Below are 19,864 nucleotides of genomic sequence, written 5' to 3'. Positions count from 1 at the left end.
TTTTCTTTGTTCTCCAATTAATTAATTTCTCTCCAAAGTTTTAGTATCATTCTTCATTCACTAATTTAGGGTTTGATTTCTTCTTGAGTTACATCGTAAGGTATTAGTTGGATGTTTTCTCTTTACTTTTACATTTTTTTTTTTATAGAATAGGCTATCAACAGTCATTAACTTTCCTCCCACTGATTTTGCTGTATCCCAGAGGTACTAGTAGGATGTGATTGAATTTTCATTTGTATCCAGGAACTTTTTCAATTATCCTTTACTGACTGTACTTATGTACATGTTGTTCAACAATGCATTTTGAGTCTCCATGAATTTGAATATTTTGTGTGATAATTTTTGCTGTTGATTTCTATTTTCATTCCTTTATAGTCAGTTGGCACAGAGAGAACCATTGCAGTTTTCTTTTATTTGCCAAGACCTTTTACGTCTTAGGACCTGATCTACTTTGGAGAAAGTTCTATAGGCTGCTGAGATGAATGTGTACTGTGAAGATACTGGGTGGAGTATTCTGTACATGTTTTCTAAGTACATGCTTTTCCCCCTGTATCTTGTATTTTTGATCGCTTTGTATTCTAATCCAGCTTAGTACAGGACAAGAAATTGGAGTGAGGATGGTTTTCTCTGTTTCAATAGTTGATTTGAATGTTTGAAATTCCTTCACCCTATGTCCCTGAAACCACTTCTAGTACTACACAGCTATCATCTCAGATGGTTGAAGTCTCTGAGGAATGGCTGCTGTCAGAGAATGTGCAGAAGAGGTGAATTGGATTGGATGGGGTTTGAATAACACACTAAGGCCCTATAGCTAGGGATGAGAAGAGAAGACACAGAAACTAGGAGTCTTTGTCATATGGCTTCCTCAAACTTGCAAATTTCAGGGATGAGTTTTATAAAAGTAGTAGAAGAGAAGGGAAGTTACAGCAAACACTTATGATTTCAAGTATTTGTAAATGGATGGTTTTTTTTCCTCTCAGGTAAAAGAAAGCGGATGTGTTCTATCCAGGAGTTTTCTTGTTTAATATGATAGAAAGCAAGCACATACAAGCACAAGGAAAGAAAAGAGAATGATACTGAAGGGTTAAGACAATTATAATTGCTACCAAGAAACCAAAACGACTGTTACATCCTGTAGTAAGAATAAAATAATCTTTTGATGTAGCTACTGAGGCAGCTCCTGTGTTTCTACCTTCCCAGGTGTATCCTTACAATTAACCCCAATTCCCTGAGGCTCCATTCTGTTTCTTGCAAATTCTGTTTCTTGAAACCTTGAAGAGCTGGACTAACACAGCTGTCTATGGGAATAATTATCCCCAACCCCACTGTGGCTCTCCTTCTGCCTGCAGAGACCTGCAGCTAAGATGTTCTAAGAGATTCTTGTGTTTGGGTTTGAAATTTGCAATATCAAAGCACTTTAACAAACTACAAATCAGTCCAAGTCCTGTTAGCTGGTAGGAGATAAATAGTATCAACATCCCAGACTCTTTGCCAATGGAGAAATTGACCTGGGGAAGTTTACTGACCTGAATCAATGGCTGAGTCTCCACATGGTCCCAGGAAACTGTTTGACCTTAGGTCTTTCCCCTACCTGCACATTTATACTATGTGTCTCACACATTCAGTGGACACATTATCTTGCACTTCTTTTGGAAGATTCATAAGACATTCAGTATTCTTTCTACTTTTGTTCCCCCACCACCTTTGTTTGCTTTTGAACAGTGTTGAGCAATTCATTTCATCTGCCTGCTACTGGGGCCCATCCTTCTCTTTGTGGTTCTAATTTCTTACTCCTGTTGAGAGCCATTGTGTGAGCGCATTGTCAGGTTTCTTTGCCCACTTGTCTCCGGCTTCTTTTCCTATGTGTCCAACTGAGCCAATTAGTACCACATGTGGTGTGAGTTTACAGAGTGGCTATGGCAGCCAACTCCTTCAAATGTGGCTAACATGCAAATTGGCCTATAGACAAGTTCTTGGGTGTGTGTTACAGGGGCAAGAAGAAAAATGTTTAACTACCAACAGCATATGTATCGAACGTTTTATTCCCTGAAGCTCCTGGCACTCCATATGACTTCGTATAATTTTAAAGGGAAATACGCAAAACGACCTGGAGTGTTTCCAAGGAAGAAAATGTGGGAAAAAATGCTGAAGTCAAGTAATATTAAGGAGAAAAAAGAACTACTCAAAATGTAGCAGAGAAATATTAGAGAAAAGGCAGATGTAAAACTGAAGCTTCATGAGTCTATCCGTCGGATAACATCAAGGCCAGTCACTGCAGTGTTACTTCTCAGAACACTTTCAAACATTTTGTTTCACTTTCAAGATTTATTATTCTGGTAAAGAATCTTCTTGTGATATACACACAGAGATGGACAGATAGATACATACATACACACATACATACATATGTACATACACACATACATACATGTGTACATACACACATACATATATACATATACACATACACATATACATACATAGAAGATATGATAGATGGATAGATAGATTTGATTAATGATAGATACAATAGATGATTTGATTGGGTTTGCTAGATTTAATTGATAGATATACTAGATATTAGGTGACAAATTTGATAGATACATATGATTAGTGATAGCTATTTTATAGATATAGATATGATAGATAGATAGATAGATAGATATGATTAATTATAGGTAGACAAATAGATAGATTTCCTTTTTTTCTTTTTAGGTGGTACCAGGGCTTGAACTCAGGTCCTTGGCTTAGCTGAAACTCTACTATTTGATCCATGCCTCCAACCCAGCTTTTTGGTAATTAATTGGAGATAGAATTGGGAGAGATTTTCTTCCCAAACTAGCTTGAAACCACAATCCTCCATATTTCCTCCTGAGTAGCTAAGACACCAGCACCTAGCCATAGTAACTTTCATCTGAAAAGGACAAGGTCTTTTAACAAGAGGACAGCTATCTCAGTTTAAAAGAATTTTTCTTCCATCCATATATATATATATATATATATATATATATATATATTGTTCTGATATTCTTGTCTTCTTCTTCAATATGGGAGTACTTTATCACTTTAAAATGTAACAAAATTTCCCGATCTGGGGTAAATCTATCTTAATATTGAAGTTCTGTCTGGGTCTGTCTGTCTTTCCTGAGAAGTTAACCAAACCCTTAACCATTCTTATTCATCTATGCTCCAGTCTGTGAAAGGGGTGGGGAAAGAAAGGAAAAAGAAATGAATAGTGTTCAATGCTAAAAATCTCTCTCAGGCATCTTACTAATTTATTGTCTTAATGATCAAATGATCTCTAGAATGCAATTATTTTCCTTTTATAAAGATGAAGCAACTCACATTCAACAATTAAACAAAATTTCTTCTAATTCATGCAACTACAAAGAGATAAATATCTTGTATTCAGACATGATTCTTTCTTTTTATTCAATAAATGACACTGTCACATAAGCTGGACTGATCTTATAAATCAGAGTTTATTCAGTATTGCCAGCCATGCCTCAGGAATAATGCTAGATATTTTAAATACCTTGTCATTAAAATGAACTACAGAACTGAAGTTATTACCTGCAAAGTAGGTTCAGGCCAATCCTAGCTACTTGGGAGGCTGCAATCAGGAGGATCACTGTTCAAGGCCAATCAGAACAGGAAATGTTCAAGGCCCCTTTTCAGCCTTCAGCTGAGTGGACTGTCATATGTCTGTCTTCTCAAGCCACATGAGCAGCTAACGTTTGAAATTTCCTACTCAGACGAGTCTGCGAGGCAAGCAGCAATTTAGTGCTTTGATTTGAAACCTCCACATGGGGAGGGAAAACAAAAGACTTTCCCAAAGCCAAATAATAAGATATTGAAGAGAAAAAGTAAAGTACTAGTTAGCTGACCTATACAATCTCTGCTATTTTCATTGCACTTAACTTTCTGGTCCTGTTATCAGAGAGACAGCTAATCTTTCGATCCCTTTTCTCAGCAGGAGGACTAGCACAATGTGATTTTTCCCTTACACACTCTCCAGGCAGTCATAGATCCAGGACATGCTTTCAAGAAACCTCCTGCTAGTTTCCTGGGCTGTAGGTTCACTCATAAGCTTCATTGTCATTTTTCTTTGTGGAGAACAATCAAGGCAGCCTTGAAGAACTCCCTTACCTTGCTTCTTACACGAAGCACAAGGTGCTCTCCCTCTGAACACTGGCTTCCAAATGATTCTATGAAACCCCCTCCCCGCATCAAGTTCTTCACTTACACAGAGGAAATAATACAAATTATGCATTGTCTTGGGAAATAATCATAACCCTCCTTTACACCTGCTATTTAGCCATCCTCACTAAGTAAATGTGGGAACACTTTGCTATACCACATGATGAGACAGATTTGTGTTTATTAGCTGTAGCATTTTGTTTTGTCCCCTATGCTAAGTGGTTGGGTCACATCGTGATTTAGGCTTTAGCCAGTAAAGGAAAATCTTGCTGAGCATATCAGCTAACTTCCCTAACGTATCAAGCTTTCATCCTAAGATTAAAAAGGGTAGCTCTCAATCCAGCTGGGTCTAGGCAGTGACCTGGTCTCTGTGCATATCTCATTACCAACACCCGGCAGCACTAACCACAGTCTAAGTATTTACATAGGGGATAAAAAAAATCCTAACCAATGATTACGCATTTTGGTCTGGAAGAGGCAATTTGGTGCATTTACAAAATCTGCCTGAAAGGTCAGATGCAGGCTGGCCAGTTCTTGGCTTTCTATGATTCTGGAGATTGCTTTCATGGCAAACACTGTGTCCAAAGAAAATTAAAATCAAAAGAGAACCCAAAGCCAGACAGAAATCACTGACATTTAACTCAAATTCAATCGCAAAAGAGATTTCACAGCCTATCTTTCTCACATGTTTAGATCGTGAAGATTTTAAACAAGTCAGAGAATTTATTATGTATATTCAAGTGGAGAGAGTGGGGAGAGGGAAAAGAGAGAGAGTTACTACTATTTAATCTTCAATTCAGGATTTTGTCTGCACTTTTAACCAATATTCTGCTAACAAAATATGGAACACTTGATTTAATTTTTCTTCTCATGAAAAGCTATGCTACCACTCACATTAATTTAAAATAAAATCCCTCACAATAATGTGCAGTTTAAGCAATGAAAACAACAGAGAATATCAGTTTCCATTTTGAGTATTGGAATGAAACATTCCTTCAACTTGGGGTCACTGAACACATACTGTTACAATTCTCTGTAGAGCCTGGGCCCTGAAGAGCTCATTTCCCTGATCTGATCTGCCCGGCCATGTATTCTGTCAGGGAAATTCATTACCAGATTCCCAGCATTGCCAAATGAAGTGAACCACTCAAGAGAACGTTCTGCACACGTTCAGGAATCAAAACCTACCACTATTTACTGGCTACCAAGAGAAATTTCCTTTTATGACCCACCAATGTGGCTTTAATTTAGCAGGGTCTGTTCAGAGATGGTGGGAACGGATGAGTGGATAAAGAAGGAGGGGAAGTTTCAGAAGATTTTCTCATATAAAGGGAATAGTTTTGGTTTCTTTTTCCTTTCCACCAACAGGATTTCAATTGACTCTACCAAAAGGAGGAAAACACCAATCCAGTAATCTGTCTGGCTCATACCAAATTCCTGTCTTAGCATTTGGGATTGAGTGTGGTAAGGACTCTATCCAGAGCAAGCCATACCCCAGGCATGGCTGGGCAAAGGAATATACTGAACAGAATATATTTATTTTGACTGTTTTTGTTTTCTTTTGAGGGAGGTTTCCAGGGATGAATTCAGGGCCTTGAGCATTCTAGACAAAAGATTTCCCATTCAGCTACATTTCCAGGTCTATTTTGACTGGTACGGTAATTACAGTCTGTATCAACTGTCTGGTTCATGAAAGTGAAGTGATAGGAATTGTTTCCCTTACATCTGAGCGTGTGCTTTGGTGTCTAATAAGTATATAAGGATGGTTATTAAGGAGTTTAGCATTCATTGTAAGTTTCATCACAAGGAACATTTGGGGGATTTTTATCTTCTTATTATTTTAGTTAAAGGCCTCTTCATAGTTTAATTCTTCTCCTATTGATCCTAAGAGACTTGTTAGTCCAATAATAAGCTTGTGGTTTTTGTTACTGTTGTTGATTTTTTAAAATTGATACCATGGTTTGAACTCAAGGCTTTTGTTCACTCAACTTGCTCATAGCTACTAATATGCCATTTGATCTATATCTCCAGCATAGCTTTTTGCTGGCTCATTGAAGGTCCTCTGAGAATTTTCTGTGTATTCAATGTTTTGGTCTGGCTACTAAGCCCTTTTCTCTTAAATTCAGCTTCCCAATGATAAGTAACTTTCAACTCCATCACATTTATTCATGTGGCAAACTTTTGCTGCACATCACACAGGGTGGTACAGTTACTTATTATTATCTCTTTGTCTTCTCTTTCAGACATAGCACATAGGTAACACAAGGTCAAACATGCCAATTCTGGCTCCTTCCAAAGTGTAGCTACACTTTTGGCTTTCAACTACAAGTTTGGTCTTCATTCTGTATATATAGAATAGCCATGAACACTAAAAATAAATAGGTTCAAGTTCAAATCCCAATATCCCAAATATAAACCAAATATAAACTGCTTTGCCTTCTTTCAACATGAAAATAATTTGCCAAGGCATGACAGCCCTGGGAAAAATATCACGTATTAGCAGGTTTTTCTTTTCAGTTTCTTCAGGTTTTTCTTTCAGTTTTTTTGTCTTTGTTGATGATTTTTATTGATTTCTATTTCTCACTTTCCTCTGAGTTCCTGGAGTGCTGGGCATACATCTTCTCCATATCAGACTTGTTATCCCAGCAATCAAACATCTACCATAGACTATCAAGAGGTATTCTATCTAATACCTCGGGGAGAGTAGGTAAAGCCATCCTAATATCAGCTTCTAATGTAGCTAGCGAACAATTATGTTACTATATTTGAAATGGATTAAAATATTGCAATGTATGGAGTAACAAATTAATGTTGATTAAGTAAACCTGTTTGATACTGGAGAATTTAGCATAGAATTTGGTATATAATAGGAATAATATTATATTTATTTAAAACCAGATTATTTTGTCTGGTACTTAGGCTTTTTTGATAATGAAAAGCATGTAACAAATGTATACATTATTGATGTTTTTAATCTTAAGTAACAAATTATTTAAAAAATGATTTGGTTTAGTATTACTTGCCAAATGTATGTGGCTGAGCCCAGAAGCACGCACCTGCTTATCAGAACTGGTTCATCATAGTTTCTCACGAGGACATAAACCCAGTGATTTCTTAAAATTCACTTCTTCTCTCTTTTTCTTTTTGGAAATCACCTCATTTATTACTGATTTACTAGGCTAATACTACTGAATGGCAAAAAGAAATGCTTTTTTCTCCTTTGAGAATTATTTTAAATCACTTAATATTTGCTTCACCACTGGAGAGACAGAGAGAAGTGAGAGCAAAGGAAGGAGGGGCGTGGGAAACACAAAATGTACGCATGTGGAGTGCCTCTTGGAAACCCGGTGTCATTACATCCAATTCAAGTCTGTTCCAGATAGACTTTGATATAAAAGTCACAGCCCTTTAATTACATTTAACTTGCTAATTATATTATTTAATGTGGGTAAATATAGAAGCAGAAACTTCTAATTTTTACAATTACTTATGGATAGTTAAAAATCCTGAGAACTGGCAATCACACTGGCAAATTATACTCATTGTGCACCGCTGCATAAATATGGATATATACAAAAATGCATACATTTATTTGTCCATATACAATACTGACATTAAGTGCTTAAATTAAGCCAACCTTACCCCATGTAAAATTCACCAGCTCATAGATAAACATAAGGGCTTTAAATAACTGTATTTATATTTAAATTCTAGTAGAAAATCAAATGATGATTGCCTAAAAATACTAGGAAATTATATCTTGAGAAATTGCAAAGGAATGGAATGAAATGAGCTACAAGTGAATATTATACAAAACAAATATTTAAAGTAGTAGAGATAAACATCATGGCTGAAGAGATAGGACATCCTCTATGTTTCTACTGTGTATTTTCATTCCATATTGCCATTTTATTGAATATGGCATCTTTTATTTTCAAGTCTATGCATTCATTTCCTTGCTTAGCTTCTGATCAGACTGAGAGTTTGAGGCTATGAATATTTCTATAGTAGTAGCACTAGAATTTGTCTTTGTTGATGATTTGATTGATTTCTATTTCTCACTTACCTCTGAGTTTCTGGAGCACTGGGCATACATCTTCTCCTTATCAGACTTGTTATCCCAGCAATCAAACCTCTACCATAGAATATCAAGAGGTATTCTATCTAATGCCTCGGGGAGAGTAGGTAAAAACAAGTATGTGGTTATGAGGGCTGTTACAGTCTCTCTATGGTAGGTAATAGGAGGGAGATAAATTTGTCCTCTCAATACCCATATGATCTCAATTGTTGGTATGTGTGAGAAAAGACTAGTAATTTACAAGTTTTAAGTAAAACTGTAGGTAACAAAATGTTATTGTGTAAATTGTTTTCCTCTCAAGGCTAACACTCTACCACTTGAGCCACAGCTCTATTATAACTTTTTGGTGGTTAATTGGATACAAGGGTCTGGCTTCAAATTATAACTCTCAGATCTCAGCCTCTTGAGTAGCTATGATTACAGGTATAAGCCATCTGCGCCTACCTATGATGTATTATTTTTTCTTCTATAAAGGTAAAGGATACGATAGGATGTTTGCTTGCAGTTGCACATCCCAAATGAAGAGGATGACCAGAAGGAATACTCACTTAAAAATATTATAAAGGTGATGTACAGAGGGTTTACAGTTACATAAGTCAAATAATGAGTACATGTCCTTTAAAACAGATTCACCCCTTCCTCATTCCCCAGTTGTTTTCCCTACCAACTCATCCCCGCTCCCATCGGAGCTGTATAGTTCATTGCCAACCTGGTCTAGTGGGTTTGAATTGGTTACCCTTTGTTCCTCCCTGTTTATGCTTTCCACTCTCCTCCCTAAATCAGATAAACGTATATACAAGATAAAGGGCACAGAAATGAAAAAAAAAGTGACAGAAGGGAATAAACTGAAAAAAAAGGAAAGAAGAAGACAAAGAGGACGAAGGAGGAGGAACCCCTTGCAGAAGAAATACTTGTAAGCACAAAGGCTTCTTCAAAATGGCTTCCACTGTCTTTCTTCCCTGCTAGCTTCTTGCCAGACTGATTCTGTGGTATATAGAAGCAGGAAGAGCACACAAGTGTTCTTCAGAGATATTGATATCCATAAACAAAGCAGGGGATGCAACTGGTGGTCACCCTTACTTGCTGGACAAGAGGACACATTTGCAATGGGAAAGCTTTCATTTAGTTATTGAGTCATGAGGAAATACTTCTATATGCTAGAGACCAGAAATTGTATTCAGAATGACATCGATCAAGATGCATCGTGTATATAACCTGCTTTGTGGAATGGCAAATAATTCAATACATAACCTAAACATTAAGAAAAGTGAGGGAAGGGGTTGGTTGAGGGGGAATGACATTGATCAAGATGCACTATAATCATTAACTCCTTTGTTGTACTTAAAGATAATATGAAATATTCAAAAAAAGAAAAAAATGAAAGATTGAGTATTTTGCAAAATAAAATCAGCTAGTTTTAAACTCACATTTTGAAGAATCTTGCTATGCGTATGTACCATGTAATTATGACCCAATCAAAATACTGAAAACTATAGCGTCACCTTAAGAAATTCTATCTTCATTTTCCACAGGATATTAATCCCTACTCCTTTCTCCTGGCATTGGAAAATAACATATTTTTTGTCAGTTTTAGGTCTTGAACTCAGGGCCTCAGCACTGTCCCTGAGCTCTTCAGCTCAAGGTGACTGCTCTACCACTCGAGCCACATCACCACTTCCGGTTTTCTGAGTGAGATAAGAGTCTCATGGACTTTCCAACCTGGGCTGGCTTTGAACCATGATCCTCAGATCTCAGTTTCCTGAGTAGCTAGAATTGCAGGAGTGAGCCAGTGGCACCCAGCAAGAATAACATTTTTGTCACTATAAATTCATCACTTCTCAGATTTGAAATACTCATACAAGTATGTGCTTTGTATTTTATATCACTCCTCATATTTTAGACATTTTAATGTGCTGTTGTATGTATTATTAGTTTATTTCTCCTGAACTCTGATTATAGGATATAATCATCTACTGATGAATGTTTGTGTAGTTTCTACTTTGCAGGTGTTAGAAATAGTAAAATTTATTGTAGTTATATTACCTTCCTGAGTAAAGATCTAAAGTGAAAAATTTAATATTCATCAATATTACCTATTTACTTTATAAGGGATTTTAAATTTTTTTCCAAGTTATATCATTTTACAACATCATTAACAGATGTACAAGAGTACCAACTCCTTCACAGCATTGTCTAATATCACTGTTATACTTGTTTGGTGACATTTTAAATATTAGTTAATCTGGTATGTGAGTAGTATTATGTTATGGTTGGTTTTCCTGTTGACTACAGGTTTGGGGCATTTTTAAGTGTTTATTAACACTAATATTTTATTTCAAGAAATAATTAAAACTTTTTTAATGTCTTATTGAGATGTAAAATTATATCTACACATATATATAGTACTGGATAAAACCTTTTGTGAGTTCAATATATTAAAAATATTTCCTCTAAGACTTGTCTTTCAATTGTCATTTACATTGTACAGAAATCAGAAGATTTACTCAAAGTTATGTGTGACTTTTTATATCTCAGTAATTTTATAATTATATTTAACAAACCTATTACAAATGAATTAAAATGCTATTAGAACTTTCTCCAAGAGTTTTGTAATTTTTTTTTGTTTTACAATTAGTGTCTATGATCTACTTAGTTTACTAAGTTTGCATATAAAGAGATGAGAATTGTTTTGACTTTTTGTTAGTATTTATACTGTTGTAACCACACATGTTGAAAGGAAGAGGTTTTTTTTTGCTCACCTGAGTAACTATGCCAACTATAAATGAAATTTATAGGAAAAATTTTAATTCCAAACTATTGTTTTGTCTCTGTACAGATGTCAAACAAGTGTGATTATTGTAATAATATAAACATTTTGAAATCAGGTAGTAGAAATTCTCCAACTTAATTGGAAATTTTGAAAATTATTTAACCATTCAAGATGTTTCACATTTCCATATATATTTTGAATCAGTTTCTTGATTCCTGCAAAATTTTCCTAGTATTGTATTGTATTGTATTTCCTTAATTGTATTGAATTGGTAGACTGTTTTAGGGAAAATTGAACCTCATCATATTGAGTGGTCTAATCAGTTTGTGTGTGATATTTTTCTATTTATATGAGGTCACTAAAAGTTTCACTTGCCAATAGATGTTACTTTAAAATTCATATCTTTTGTAAATATTTTGTTAAAAATAACAGTATTTCCCATTTTTAAACTATTAAAATGCTATTGTTATAATATTTAACTTCAAATGTTTGTGGCTAGTATATTATTAATATAGTTATAATTAATCTGCAGTAAACTTTGGTCCTGATACCTCATAAGTTTTAGACATTTAAACGTATTTTTGAGAAATTTCTGTATAAATCATCTTGTCATGTGTAAAAAATACAACCTCACATTTCCCCCTGTATTCTTGATAGTTTTCTTTTTCCTCTATCCCTTTTAACTCATTGCACTGATGGGATAATCAATAAAATGTTTGGCAGAAGAGTGAAAGAATGTGAAATTTCCACCTAAGATACTAACTAGAAGTTAATACAGATTCTCTTCATTCATTGAGGAACTCTTTCTTATTAATTTATGAGAGATTAAAAAATCGTTAGTTTTCCCTGCTTTCACTATATTTGATGTCAGTATAACTTGTGGAGGAGATGGGGAAAAACCAGTTGTTTAAGGATACAGGTGGACCTGTTGCAACAATGAGAAGTACAAGTTGTCATGTCCAAAACGAGCTTTACAACGTCAGTGCGGGGGGGGGGGGGGGGTATGGGGGGGGAAGGAGAAGGATTGGGATTGGGGGGGAGGGGGGAGGCTGGGAAGGGATGTGAAGGGTAAACAAAGGAGGAGGCTGCAATGCTTGGTAAGAAATGTACGCATTATCCTGCCCATGTAATTGACTCCTCTGTACAGTATGTTCACAAATACAATAAAATTACATTTAAAAAAATCGTTAGTTTTCTCATATGTATATAATATATATATAAAGAGAGAATAATCTGAGTAGGTATGTTAAATTAGTGAATGTGCATTTCATTTATTAACTTAAAAAATACACAGCAACCCTTGTTTTCCTGGAATAAGTAGCATTTGTGAATGTGGCATTATTCTATTTATACATTGTTGGATTTAATTTGCCAATATATTATGACTTTTTCCCCTTAGCTACTCCAATAAATTATTAATTTCTAGCTTTCCTCTTAGTGAGATTAATTTATGGTTTCTATATCAGGATAATACTGGTTTTACAAAATAAGTTAGGAAGAGATTAGGTCTCTAATTTCATAAAAGAGTTACTGTGGGAATATTGTTTTTCACTATAGTGTCTGAGATAATTGATGAGCAAAGATACCCAGGACAAGAATTTATTTTATGTGAAGGTTTTGTTTAGGAGATCCAAATATGGAATAGACAACAAGATGTCCTGATTTTCTCTTTCTTCTTTCAAATACTTTAATAGAATTTGTCCAAATAAATAATTTTTAAATTTGCTTAGCTTTGTCATATTCATTTTTACCCTTTAAGTACTACTTTCTTTTTCATTATAGTATTAGTAAGTCATTCTCTTTCTCTCTCATTCTCTCTTGCTCTCTTGATATGTCTACCTGTAGATTTTCTTTTCTTTTTTTTTTTTACTTTTTGATTTCTTTGGTTATCTTTTCCAGTTTTCTATCTTAGTGTTGTATGTTGTTTGAATAATTTCATTTGTTACGCTTCAGTCTTAATTTATTCTTATCTTTAACACTTTTTAAAAGTAGAAACTTACGTCACTGACTGTAAATGTATTTCCTAATATGATTCCTTGAATATTTTTCCTATTGGTATCTTTTTAGTTATACCCCAACCTTTTGATAACATATTTACTTTTACATTTAGTTACATTTTTTTCCAACTCTTGTTTTAAGTCTATTGTTGTCAAAGAACTTGGTCATTCTAGTGTTTTACATGTAGTAAACATTTGATGGCTCAAAATATGGTCCTTCTAGAGACATTCCATTTTTATCTATAAACACTAATTTTACTGGTGTTTTATAAACGTTAATTAGATCAGGTTGGTTGACTGTATTTAAACCCTGACTCAGTTTCTGTCTACTAACTTACTAATATTTTAGAGAAGAGTATAAAAATATCCCTCTCCAATTCTAAAAGTTTGTCCTTTAATGATTTTTATATTTGTTTTATGTACTTTGACCACCTAGTTAAGTTCTATACCCATTTACTACATCACCCTTGTGATCTGCCTTTTTCATTATAAGTGAATCATTATTTCTGATGAGATACCCCCTTCCTAACCTTATTCTGCTATTAATACCTGCATGCTCGTCATACTTATAGAACATAGGGGAAAATGTGCTTTGTATACAGTTATTATCTTTGATTTTTAAATAAGTTATATGAAGTAATTTGATCTTGATGTTTTGGACTTTGTATATCCGTGTCTAAATCTATCAAACTTTGCTTTCTTGGAGTTCTTTGACGTGTGTGTGTGTGTGTGTGTGTGTGTGTGTGTGTGTGTGTGTGTGTGTGTGTGTGTGTGTGTGTGCGTGTTTTGAATTGAAGTTTGAAAATATTATTTCTTTCCACATGTTTGGGATGTTGTGCTTTGTTTGTTCCTGGTACCCCTTTTGTTGTTGACAAATTTCTTTTACCTTATAACATATTATAAGGTATTTCCACCTCCACCCAACCCCTGCCACTGATCTCCTAAGCGCTATTCATTTCCTTTTACCTTTCTATAGTTTTCTTCATTATCATTATTTTATATTGTTAGGTATTTAACATCACTGAACTTTTTTTCTATCTTGTCTTACCCATGATCAACCCCTACAAATATTTTACTTTTAAATTCATAAGTTCCAAATGGTTCTTTTATACATTTTACCTTTGTGCTCTTACTGTGTTCATCTTTTCCTCTGAATATGTGAAAATATTTCTAATATACCTTGTAACATCCTTTGCGACTAATTCTTACATCATCTCTCTAACCTTTGGGTCAGATGACTGTTCTTTCTCCTGGTAATGAGTCACACTTTAATTTCTCCTGGTATGTCTACTTAACTTTGATTGTTTATTAGACATTATGAAATTATGTGGTTGGATGTCTGGATATTGTTTACTTCCTTTATGAAATGAGGTTGGTTTTGGCAGGAAGTTGGCTTTCTGGCAGTTCAATTTGATCCTTTCAGTTCTGTTTTGAAACTTTAATAGAGTATACCTAGCAGAGCATTTTCTGGAGACAGAGAAAAGCTCAGGTTCTGACTTTCTTCATCTTTTCTCCTCTCCCTTGAGGTTTTCTGTTCCACACATTGTAAAGTGCCAAGTTTTCTTTGATGAACAACTGTTCCCAGAAATCCCATTTTCATGTGTAACATATTAGAATGAGCTTCAAAGGCCACGTTGTGGCTTAGCCACACCTTTCTCCACTTCACTTAGAATCCACGGGTTGCTGTTGGAAGGATCTTTGCAGGCAGAATTAACACCAATACTTTTACTTTAAGTTAATCAAAACAAGTAAGCCTTGGTACGTCTGACACAATCATAAAGCGGGTTTGTGAAACATTTTTATTAGCATATATTAATTTTGTAAGCAAGAGTTTTTTGTTTGTTGTTTTGTTTTTTTTTTCTGGTGTAGAATTAAAACAAATAATTCTCCTTGGGTGTTGACTTTGTGCCGGCTTTGTCTTCACTATGCCACTAAACAATAAGGGCTGTCAATACTATTAATTCTGAACAGGATACACAAACTAGATCTGGGAATTCCAAATTTTGTATAATTTCTTACATTTTCTCTCTATTTCTTTTTTCTTTTTTTGGTCACAGTTCTTTTAAAGCAAAGGGTTTTTATTGTGGTATTTCTACATATGAAACAATGTACCCTTATCAAATTGGCCACCTCTATCACCTTCCAAACCTCGCCCTTCTTCAAATAATGGTCCTTTTTGCATGCATGCAGAATCAGATTTTCGACCATATCTACTCACTGCACAACTTTTTTTTGTACCATTTCCACTGCTGACTTAAGTGTAATAGAGCCTGTTTCACATACCTGTCATTTGTTGTTGTTGATGATGGTGGTATTGGTCATGGGGCTTGAACTCTGGGCCTGGACGTTGTCCCTCAGCTCTTCAGCTCAAGGCTAACGTTCTACCACTTGAGCCACAGGCCACTTCTGCTTTTCTGATAGGTTTATTGGAGATAAGAGCCTCATGGACTTTCCTTGCCTGGACTGGCTTTGACCCACACTCCTCAGATCTCAGCATGAGCCATCAACACCCGGCTTCATTTCATTTTTTATAGTGCATATTAACTGCACAATGGTGTTTTATCATGGCATGCCACACATGAACATATTATAATTTAATCAGATATCTTGTATTTTTCTGTCTTTCCCTGTTCTCCATACTGTCTATTGCTCAACAGCTTTCACTGGTTTTCATTATGCTGCCTTCATTCATGGAGAAATGTATTCCCTCTCCCTTATTCCCTTTCCAGCTTCTCTTTTCAACTCCCTTCCCACACAGAGTCCAATAATCACCATCAAACTCTCTATATATGCATATATGTAAGTCTATAAATACTGACATGTTTTAGGTTTAAATTTCATGTATGAGAGAAAATGTAATTATTTTCCTTCCTATAAACCATGTAACTTCATTCTTCTTTAGGACACATCATTCACATTTATGCACAAAGATATGTATGTGTGTGTGTGTGTGTGTGTGTGTGTGTGTGTACACACACACACACACACACACACACACACACACACACACACACACACACATAGATAAATGACAGAAAATTTTGAAAAGAGAGTCTAGTATTTCCCTGAGGAGAAATGATGAGTGACTCGGCCTAGAACTGAAATTGCCTTTCCTTTATCTGACCTCTGCCCTTGTTCCCTGTCTGCCTGTGCGCTCAGAGTTTGAGCCAAATTTAGTGTTTACCTATTTTTAATTTACTCTCTGTGTACCTTGTTCTAACATTGTGTTAACAGACATTCAAATTGCATAAGGTGATTCTCTGCGTGTATGATTGCATGTGTATGTTGGGATTTATATAATGCACATACACATATATGTAACTACATTAATTTACAAATGAATTTCCTAACAGTTTTTTTTTTTCAGATCCTAGGCAGACCCTGGCTGAAACACTATCCATACTTTGAGAAATCTCCATGCAAATCTTAAGCTCATTCATTCCATGTTTTCCTCCTTTTAGGGAATTTTACCAACCACAAATATTACCTTTCTCAGTCACCTCTAGTTTGGACCTTGATTTCCTGAACTCACTATGACTATGAGGTTTTGTTAGGCTTGTGACTTCTTGATAATAGCTGTCCAATTCAGATCCCAGAATTGCTGTAAAAAATACCTCTCGTGTTTTTAAAAGCGCATGTCTGGGCTGGGAAGGTGGCTCAGTGGTAGAGCTCTTGCCTTGCATGCCTGAGGCCCTGGGTTCAATTCCTCAGCACCACATAAGCAAAAAAGAAAAAAGCCAGAAGTGGCACTGTGGCTCAAGTGGTAGAGTGCTAGCCTTGAGCTGAAGAGCTGAGGGACAGCGCCCAGGCCCAGTGTTCAGGCCCCACAATAGGACCCCCCCCCCAAAAAAAAGAGCATGTCTTACATAGGTATTTATCCAGAATCAAAAAGTAAAGTATCACTTTTTAGTTGTTTGTGTTAGGAGCTAATGTTTTGAAAAATTACTCCAACATGTTCTCAAATATGAATATCAAAATAATGTACTGAGGGGTTACAGTTACCAAAATAATGACTACATTTCTTGTTACCTTTTTCCTCATTTTCTCCCATTTCCCTCCGCTTGATTCCTCTCTCAGCCCCCGCCCCACCCCAGTTGTAGAGGTCATTTCCAACCTTGTATCCAGATTTCTTAATAACTGGATGTTTGCCTGTCCTTGGTCCTGAAATTTACCACAATCTGACCCAGTATCACGAGGGCCAAGAAAGTAGTAATAATTCAGGATGCATTTAAAGGCACTGATGAGGGAAAATAATCCCATTTTTGCCCTTCTATATTCTTCCACTTCCATTATCCAGTCATTTGCTTACTGGCACATAATACACTTTCAAATTAGACTCAATCAATTGAGCTCCTAGCACCTACCCAGCATAGTACCCAATACATAACTGAGTTTATCATAATTTAAACTGTGATGTATAATTGAAATAGTGAAATGGTTAAGAACTTTTGAGACAAAATCCTGTTCAATTTCATTTCTTCATTTCTTATGTGATCCAAATGCAAATAATGCAAATAATGGGGACTAGCCTTCTTTTCTTCATCTGAAGTGCAATTTTTTTATTTGTCATGGGGCTTGAATTCTGGGCCTAGGCACTGTCCTTCAGCTCTTCAGATCAAGACTAGAGCTCTACCACTTAAGCCAAGGTGCTACTTCCGGTTTTCTGAGTGGTTTATTGGAGATAAGAGTCTCATGGCCTTTCCTGCCTGTGCTGGCTTTGAACTGCGATCCTCAGATCTCAGCCTCATGAGTAGCTAAGATTACAGGTGTGAGCCACCAGCACCTTGCTTGGAGTACAGAATATTTCTAGTTCTCACCTCATGGAATTGGTGTGAACTTAAATGAGGTTTGCAATGTCCTCAGCTGCTTTACTTACAATATGTAACCACTCCATTTTTGATATTTGTAGTATATTTAACATTTTAAAAATATATAAAAAATTAGAATGGGAGTGTGGTTCAAGTGGAAAAGTTCTTTCATGACAAGGGCAAGGCCCTGAGTTTACTTCAATCCCCAATAATACAACAGAAGAATATCTCATAATTCCTTAAATAATGTTAACATACTAGACAAAAACTTGGATAAGAGCTTGGATCATTTGGACAAACCTCCTCATCACTGATTGACACTTATATAATATCATTCAGATGCTTAAAACTCAGCTCAACAGGGACTTAGTTTTTAACTACAGATAACATATAGATTTTTGTAATTGAGTTATTGAGGGGTAAAGGAGATCTGAGGTAGTCTGATTAGCAACACTCCACAGAGATCCTCTGAAGGCTGCCTTTCCTTCACATTGGTTTCATCCTCAAGTGATTTATTGGAGGTAGCCAAATATTTATAGTCATTGCCAGGATGCCAAGCATATACCACACCATCTGAATTGAGAACTTCTTCTCACATCAACTGTAGAACAAATGTCCTCAACTTCCCTGAGATATGACCATGTGAAACCACAAGCCTGTTCTTGTCTTCATTGTAATGACCCATCCTGAATTGACCTGTGCTTCTCAAGTACTGTTATTGTTATAAGGCCAGAGTAAAGAATACTCATCCAACATTGTTTCTTAATTGGTAAAGAGCCTGCATGTTGATATCTACATTCCTCGTGAATGTCTATAATGTACGTGGATATTCTTTACCATGGAAATTTTGCCATAACACACCCAAACCACATGTTGAGCCTTGATAAACTTGGATCTCTATGGCTAGGATTTTATGTTTGAAGATAATGCAGCAATAAAAACATATGCTAAATTTGAATTGATAAAACCAGGGTAAGAGGAAATTGGGCTCCTTACATATTGGGCAAAGGTCTTAGTACTTCCGTGTATGTGGAGATTTAATCTTTAAATGATTATAAAGCATAATCTACATTCTCTTTTATAGGGAGGTTAAATCATTTATACCAGATAAGGGTTATCATGAAATTGACAGAACTGTGGTTTGGATTTAGCTTGTTTGGCTACCAAATCCATACAAATCTATACCCATCATACAGTAAGTATTCCTTTGTGGTCAGTTCACTGAGAATTTCCTGTCTAGGAAAAACAAGAACAGGGCTGGGAAGGTGGCTCAGTGGTGGAGCTCTTGTCTCACATCCATGAAGCCCTGGGTTTGATTCCTCAGCACCACTTACACAGAAAAGCTGGAAGTGGTGCTGTGGCTTATGTGATAGAATGCTAGTCTTGAGCAAAAAGCAGTTCAGGGACAGAGACTAGACCCTGAGTTCAAGCCCCAGGACTGGCAAAAAAAAAAAAGAAAAAGAAAAAACAAAAACAATTATAGGTTTTATATGAATAATTGGAAAAAAATCACTGATTCAAGTAATTATTTGTTTACTTATCTTTCTAGCAACAATAAGAAGAAAATATAGCAAAAAATAAACTAAACACTTTCAAAAGTTTCACATTTTGTTCATAAGATGATATGTATGAACTCCATTCGTTTACTCACACATTCACAAAAAAGTTTGTTTCACTTTCATTTAGCATAAGAATCTGGGCTATTTGGAGTTTGAGAATGAGATGCTACTCATAAGGAAGTCACAGTCTTAGTCTTTCAATCAATAATTTAGGAATTATGTCTTATGATTCATTATTTAATAGGTATTTAATAGGTAGCAGAAGAAAATGGCATCATTCTTCCACATAGTAGCTACCAATATCCATTTTGTATGTTCCTATAACAGTATGACTCTGTGGGTAGTCTTCGTATACTTGGTTATGGTTTAAAATTATTTTATTTTTCCACCACTGAGCCACACCTTCAGTAGTGTTTTTCTCTGGTCATTTTCAATAAAATAATCTTTCTTCT

This window comes from Dipodomys merriami, unplaced genomic scaffold (assembly GCF_024711535.1).
Source record: "Dipodomys merriami isolate MVZ:Mamm:240054 unplaced genomic scaffold, mDipMer1.0.p SCAF_1, whole genome shotgun sequence".
NCBI lineage: Eukaryota > Metazoa > Chordata > Mammalia > Rodentia > Heteromyidae > Dipodomys > Dipodomys merriami.
This window is presented reverse-complemented; position numbering follows the sequence as displayed.